The sequence below is a fragment of the Dryobates pubescens genome, chromosome 27, assembly GCF_014839835.1.
Source record: "Dryobates pubescens isolate bDryPub1 chromosome 27, bDryPub1.pri, whole genome shotgun sequence".
In the NCBI taxonomy this organism is placed as follows: Eukaryota; Metazoa; Chordata; class Aves; order Piciformes; family Picidae; genus Dryobates; species Dryobates pubescens.
In genome coordinates, this window is record NC_071638.1 from 15,415,286 (window position 1) to 15,423,494 (window position 8,209).

General features: G+C 38.8%; 1 protein-coding gene across 1 annotated transcript in view; it reads right to left on the reverse strand.

The window, feature by feature from the left end:
• The window catches only part of KMT2E (lysine methyltransferase 2E (inactive)), a 61,751-nt gene extending 54,396 nt beyond the window's left edge, over positions 1-7,355 (reverse strand). Inside the window, 1 exon segment of the mRNA XM_054173925.1 lies at positions 7,009-7,355. The gene's annotated coding sequence lies outside the window, so the exon portion shown is untranslated.
• Between the last annotated feature and the right edge of the window lie 854 nt (positions 7,356-8,209).

The following is an 8,209-nucleotide window of genomic DNA, read 5'->3' on the forward strand; positions in this document are numbered from 1 at the left end:
TTAAACAGACGTTAAAATATTAAGAAAGCCAAATTAAGTAGTTACCCAACAAAATAAATAAATCCTGGCTTTAAGACATTCTACCAGCTGCTTTACTGTAAACATTTTACTCATCTACCACAAAGCAGAAATAGCTGATTAAACTTACACAAAATGCCTGTGACAGGTTTTTCTCCAAGAAAACCTTAAGTCTGTATTTTCAGATGTTTGTTAAGAATAAGAAGTGTTTCTGCAAGTACACACAGCCCATATTCTGCAAGATTACTCAAGTCATTCCTACAACTTCAAGGGCTAACCATATTTATTTTTTAAATTAAATATAACAGTGTAGCTCATAGCGATTCAGTCACTGGAAGGTCTAAACTCAAGGTATAATACTGCTCCCAAGAAGCAGTTAGGCTTTTGGGCAGAGAAACACATGGCTACAAACACAGAGCAGTACACCTTCAACAATCCAAGTATTTCGCTGGTTTCATGACATCAAACAAAATAATTAAAGAGGTTTTATCTGTATTGCTTAATAAGACTTGGCATCTACTCTAATAATTAGATACCTACTACACAAGAATTCTTTTGATGCGAAGTCTGACACTTAGGCTAAACAAATTCCTATTTTGACATGTATTCACTTAGGTAAATTCCAAAAACTAGTTCCCCTGTCATCCGTGGCACGTGACTTACATGAATAGCACAGCACTGCTTCTACTTTAAATTTGGAAGCCGTTTATAGACATTCACCTAACTGTTGTACTAATGCCTAGGAATCTAAACACAAGCAAGTCAGAAAGTTGCACTCCTTCAAACAGAACTTTCTTTCTAGCTATTAGAATAAATGTTTTTATGTAATTTTAACCACAGATCATTCTGCCTTACATTTCTTAATAACAACTTGGCAATATTTCAATGTTCTCTACTAAGATTTTGGAAGGAAGAGGATAAAAGAGTGAAGGAACAGATAGGAAGGACTATGTCATAATCCAGGACAGCCAAAACATACAGAAGTTTAAGATCCAGAGATCTTTCCTACTTTCAAGAAAACAAAAGCCATTTCATTTTCAGTTGCAATTACCTAGCAGAACAGTATTGACTGTTTGTGTTAGGAAATGTAAGATCCCATGCATTCGTAACTTTATACCTTTGTGTTTTCCAGGGAGATCTCAAGATACATTGTTAATTGTAGTAACAAAGATATGAAAGGTGTCACCTTAGAATAAACACAACAAATTCTGCCCAATAATGGAAGTACAAATGAGCTTTTAACCTTCAATACTACTGCCAATAATACTGGGGGAAAAAAGATGCAGCGCCTTGCATTTGCCTTCCAGTACAGATGTGCTTGTGAAGTAGAGACAGCAGAACATTCAGCAGAGAATGAACTTTATAAAAAAACCCCACTACAGTCATTCATAAAAATCCTGTGTTATGATAATGAAGAGTAAGATTCCCATCAGGTGTTTCTATTCTCAAGTTAAAAAAACCAGAAACACACCACACCAACACACGTTAAAAACAAGAAACAAACACCAACCACAAACCAACCAACCAAACAAAAAACACAACCATGAAAAAGAGCAATTAGCTGTCTTATTTGGTAAAGCAGCTGAGGGAGGAACCTTGTCCTTATAACCAGCCAAATAACTACTGTACTGTTTATCAGTTGTATATAAAACATTCACATTCCTTTCATTGTTGGAGGATAGGTTTGGAAACTAAATAAGAGATACAATATCTAACTTCCTCAAAAACTGTAAATAAATTGCTGTAATTCTCAGATCTTCACCTTCATTTTAAGCAGAAGCTACTAAAAACATTTTTAATTGCATAAGTTTCTTAAACCAACAGTTAAGACAGGATTAACTGTCTAGACCTGAAATACAATCTGGTTTGTGATACGGTTTTAAGCATAGCTCCATTATAACCATACTAACTAGGAGTCAGCACCTTTTGTACACTCAAGGCAAGTTAAGAGCATCACTCACTGTTAAAGTATCTCTAAACCTAGTCAACTAGAAGAGTTAAGAGCAACAAACACCAAATCAATTTCAATAACCAGAGCTCCTCCAAGTAAGATTCAAATCAATAACCCTGAATACATTTTAAATTATCTTTTTCTAAATACAGGGCATTCATTTCATCATATTCTGTGACCGATGAAATAACCAACAACAGACAACAGATTGTAAGTCCTCCTTCTTAAGTTGCACTATAAAGTACAATAATGTCATTAAAATCTAGTCTTATCATGTTGTCTTTGAACTTAAGTAATTTATTTTTGAGATAAAGATAAAAAAAGTGAATGATTACCTAGACTACGATAGCATAAAACAATAATCAAAACACAAATGCAAACGAGAATCAATTTTTTTAAAAGCTTCTATAAACCTGAGGCTATTATAACATCTGAACATCTACACCTATTGAAATGTTAACGTAACAGTAAATTCTATCTAGAATCAACACTATTTTAGCATTCTCATACTTAGCATGATTTGCAAAACTGCTGGTCCTTTGCAAGTTGTCACCTAAGTTTTACAACACTGCATCTCCATCGAAGCACCGTATTACTATCATGTGGAAGAAGAAATAGCAGTCTTCAAATAACTATGCAAAACTAATACATTTTACCTGCATAGGATGCAATACACTTCAACATATTCTTCATTTCTACTTTTCAAACATTTAACTTGAATACACACTGATTTACCACAGTTCATAGCAAATATTTTCATTAAAAAAAAAAGGTACGTAAGTCAGGCACATACAAAGTATGTATTTTAAACAATCTATGTATTTTTTACATAAAACTGCCTTCAAAAATTTACAGATTATCTCAATTAAGATTTTCTATCAACCAGAGGCACTTAAAATCTTATCCATTAATAACACATTAAGATTTGCAGGAGGAAATAAAAGTAATCTCAATACCTCCTAGCAAGTACATAAAACCTTGACATGGTTTCTCTTAAATAACTTGTTTGTTATGCCTTAAAGGTATAGACAAAGAGCTTTGTCTTTGAACACCACAGATTTTTTTTTGCAGTATGAAGGTCGGGAGCAGAATATGGGATCCTCGAAGAGATTAGGCTAACTTTTATTACTAAGAAAATATGAACACTGATGTAGTTTGAAATATTCATCTTGCACCATTCAAAAGCCTGCTACAATTAATATTTTAAATAATCCATAATTTGTAAGAATTAAAAAAAATGTTTTAATACACATTCCACATATACTGCAACTTTTTTCCAAAGATGCCTTAAGTTTCATTCTTAGCAATAAAGCAAAACTAATATTTGCACAGTGGAAACGTTTAAACACTGTACCTGTTCCAAAAACACTCTGCACCAAAATTTGCTTTTGAGAGATTCACAAATGCTCATTTGTATGGAAGTCACCAGGCCAATAACACAGATAGAGTTCTTCAGGATCTCTCCAGAAGACTGAATTGTTTTTATCGTCACCAAACTACATCCTCCCCATTCAATTTTGTTAGAATGTTACAGGAAAATGACAAAATACTTTCACTTAGCCTTAATTTACATTAATCTATTCAGAGTAATGGCACAATCCCACAATTACATACACCACTCCCTAACTAAGTCCTACAACAACTCCTTACTAAAATTAGTATTAAAAAAATTGAGGTTGTCCTTAAACCAAACTGAGATCAGTTCTAGAGAGGCACTTCAGCCTTTGGTGTGACGCTGATTTCTGTTGCTTTCCAACAGAGTATTAACAGCTGTGCACAATGAAACTGTATCAAAGCTAAAATGGAACTCCTAAAAGTAATCTGGATTTTCGTGCTAAGAGAAATTTTCCCTATAGTCTGTCAGTTCCCCTCTGGCATTTCCCAGATGGCAAAAAAGTTCACTCAAAAGTCTAACTTGAAGATACATAAATTATTTTAGAACTACACTCTGTACTATTTGTTACAGTATGTTTGTGGATCAGAAGAATTTACTGCAAAAATAAATTTGTATTTCAAACCTTCCCTCTTTTCAATAAATTTTTGTTAATTTGGAGAGTATTTAATTGTGTACAAATTTAGTGTGTGACAGATGAACATCAATGGAATTTTTGAAAAGGTAGAATTTCCTTTGCAATATTGGTAGTTTAAACCAAATCAAAGATCTGTGTTTACAAATGGAGAAATTGAGTCACAAAGGCAAACTGACTCACTAGAACTTAAGACATGAAAACTGAAGATTTAAAAATTCCCAAGAGGCTCTTAGTGCATACAATTAACAATACATAAGACACTGCAAAATCTGAGTACGAGTATTTCCATCTCTGGATTTATTTCAATCCCTTTATTAAAGTGTACATTATTTTCTTTTAATCTTGAATCAGATGTCTGCTTGAGAACATGACTGAAGCCATGAAGTTAGACTAAGAGCTGCGTAACCCTCTATGTCATAATGTTAAAAAAAATTATTCATGAGATCCGGAGCTTTACACCTATGAAGAGGAAAGAAAATGTCAAAGAGTTTCCAAGAAGTCCACATACACACTCTTCAAAATATTTTTCATGTATTTTTTAATAAACAGAATAAGATGTGCTTTATTAAAAAAACACCACCACGAACAAATCTATATAAATAAGGAAGGTATGATGGAAGCATGCATTACTGGACTATTAACGCATGACTTGGTGGTTGAAATCACTCAGCCTTTGGCCTCAAAACACACAAAAGGCACGCATTATCAACACTCTACAAGTCTTACTGTTTTATTGTCCAACTTAGGTATACCTTAAACCACACATCAGTGATTCTAAATGGTACCTAAATTAACATTTTTTTAGAGAGTGATACAGTTTTGCCACTTATGATTGTCTAAATCCAGAAGGTTCCAAAGCTGTACTAGGACAGGAATTCAACCTCATTAAACCAAAGACAAGATTAAATACAGGTATACCAAAATAAATAATTTTAGTATTTTGTCACTGTTGTTTAAAACGTATTGTTTGCAGCCTTCTGTCTGCATCAGAGCACACTACACCAACTACCAAAAAATAAATCCTTGTGACCTCCCTTCCCCCCACCCAAACATATTTATAGTGGTGATACGAAAAGGTTCATATTTCATTTAGGAAAAATCTTAGAGGATAGGAACTGCACTGTCCACTGGTATGTGTATTACCACATATAAAATCGATACAACAATACACAAAATAAATTGAGGAATAAAATATAATATCAAGATTATGTGGTGGCAGCAGAAATTCCATGTCTTAATAAAGTAACAGGTTATAATCTCACATGCATTATTTCCGTAAGTATTACATTATTTCCATATTCTCAAACTATGAGTACATGCAATTACTACCCTGATGGCCAGCAAAGGTGTCTCCTAGAAGGTGAACTTTCACAAATGTGATTCCACAAAGAATTTAGTTGACTTTCAGTGATCTTAATCCACTGCTTTTATAAATACTACTGCTGTTATGTCGTTAAGATGAACAGATGTACAGTATCCACTCCAAACGCGAGTGTTTTTTCCAATTATTAAACCAACATACACATTACGTTACAAGCAAGCTATACACACCCCTCAAAGAAGCTGCTCGAGTGTGCTGCCTCTTTCTACCCCCCTTTTCCCTGACAAGAGTGGTCTCGTTCACTTGCCTTTCACAGATATAACCAATAAAATTAATCAGCTGGAACACAGCATTTTTAAATCGCAGTAAAGTCAAGAGATGTTTTGTACGTTATTTGAAGGGAAGTCTTTTCATTTAAACATAATGAGACTCTAATATGCTGCAGACAAACGCACTGCATGGGGTGTGGAGGACCCGAGCTGATTAGATTACCACAACATCAGCCTGAGGCCGCCATTTTTAGAATCTCTAAAGGACAAAAGAGGGAAATTAAAAAATTTGCTCCACATTTTTTGGAAAGTAACTTTAAAAGTAGAGTTATTATAATCAATTAATCATGCATTGTAAGAACAGACATAGATATCTCTTTCTTTTCTCTGATCTGAGCCTCGAGTAACATAAACGCTTCGTTATTACTCCTTTAAGGTGTAAATAAACAGATTAAACATTCCTAAATCTAGATGCAGCACTAAAGTCTTGCTTTTAACGACACGTAGTATGTACCATTTTAGGGACCTCAGGGCTTTTAGCCATGGCACATTCCCTAATGGCTAAGTATGGGGGAATACTGGACCTTTACAATCAGCCTATATTATGTTTCTCTACCCTATTTAGTACTACACAGTGAATCGTTTGTTTCTCCACCCCTATGTATGCAGCAATAAGGTCTATCTCACCAACATATATGTCTTTAAAGAAGAAGACTGAAGTAAAACGAATGTTGGCTGCAGAGACTAAATCGAGAAAGGGATGCACCAGTATATAACTACTTACACCCTCAAGAAAGGGGGTGGAGAGAACGATCCCCTTTTAAATTGGCACAGAAACTCTCGAGGACTGCTTTCCGTTTGTCCAGGTTACACCACGAAGCGGAGATATTAGCAGGGAGGGAGGAAAGGAGGCGGGGGTGTGGAAGGCAGAAAGATTAGGCCTATAACGAGCCATTTTAGTACCACAAAGCAAAAATATACAGGATGGAGGAAGAGAATAGGTTTCCCTAAGCTTGATAAAGCTCGATACGCAGTCCAAATAACACAAAAAGCCATTCCGAAAATCACCAGCCTAGGAAAGCCTACGTTGTCACATAATCCCCACTTCTGATTCTTTTTCCAAGCATAATGCATAAATCTGGCATAACTGCCAAAAAATTCTCCTCAGCTCCTCCAGTTACAGTAACCCGCCATATTCACAAGACACAGCGACAGCCTGCCATTTTTAACCAAACCCCACAACACGGGAAGCAATTTTAAGGTAACTTAATCACAATCTGAACAGATCTCAAGGTGGCCAAGAGTTATACTCGCACTGAGGGTAAGGAAACGTTCCAGTTGCATTTCACTCCCTTTTTGCCACCCTCTCGTCCCCAAAACACCCACAGCAGAATACGCTGGTAATAACCAAAGACTCACCTGTAATGGTCACAGGCCAGGCAGCAGGAACCCTCAGCTGAGCCCCTTCTCTATCCTAACAATGCAAAAGCCCTATTGCAGATATCCCTACCCTAGGGCAGGACTCAACCCTCAGCAGGCTCTAGGGAAAGAAAAGGGAAAGAAAGGGAAAGAAGGGGAAAGAAGGGGAAATACAGGGAAAGGCAGGGAAAGAAAGGGGAAAGGAGCCCCCCCCCTCCCCCCAAACCTAGGTCAATGCGCAGAACCGTACAGGGACCAGTTTAGAAGCGCCTCTGCCTTGGGACCTGTGTACAAACCCCACTGCCGCCGCGCTGCTGCTCCCGTGTCTCCCTCCTTTCAGCCTCCTACGCTCCCTTCTATGTCACTGCCTCTCTCTGGGAAAATGGCGTCCGCTCTCCCCTCCCTCCCACTGCACGGGGCTCACCCGCCTCGCCTGGCAGGGGCAGGGTTACCAAGGCGAAGCCAAACAGCCGCCATTTTGCTTATGGGCTGCGAGTGCAATCTGCGCCTGACGAACCCTCAGTGTCCATTTTGCAACAGCGCTTTGCACGTTACGCTAAACGTCTCGATCTGGGCGCGGCCGAGACACCAGACTGCGGCAGGGGCTGAGCACAGGGGCTGTGAAGGTGTGCGGAGGGAAGTAGGCCAGCAGAGGAGGGGCGGCCGCAGCTGGGGCTGGTACCGGGGGCGATCCGCAGCCCCGGAGGCTCCGACCGCGGGGGAGGGGCAGGGGTTCCATCCCAGGCTGTTGTGGGACCGAGCGAGGGCGGAAGGATGTCTGACTCAGAACTGCATCCTCTGAGGCACGCCAAAACCTCCCTTTCGGCTGCTTTTCTCACACCCCCATTCCCCTCCTCTCTCCCCTCCCCCCCCCCCCCCCCCCCCCCCCGCCCGTCACTGCCGTACTTTCACCATAACTATTCTTTATGAATCGCAACCCGAGGAGCAAATTTTCGTCACGAAGTACGCGAAAAGCCAGGCAGACATGCCGAATCTCACACAGGCAACTTACTTGAGGGGCGGGAAAGAGGGAGACGAGAAAAGGAATGGAGCGGGACCTTCGAGACCGGTGATGGGGGTGGGGGGGGTGGGGGGGGGTGGTGGTGTGGTGTGACTGAATCTTTTCTGTCAGGCACGTGAGACTGAAGCGTTTAAGTTTTATACATAAGGCAAGTGGGAAAGAGCTGCTTTTCTGAAAGCG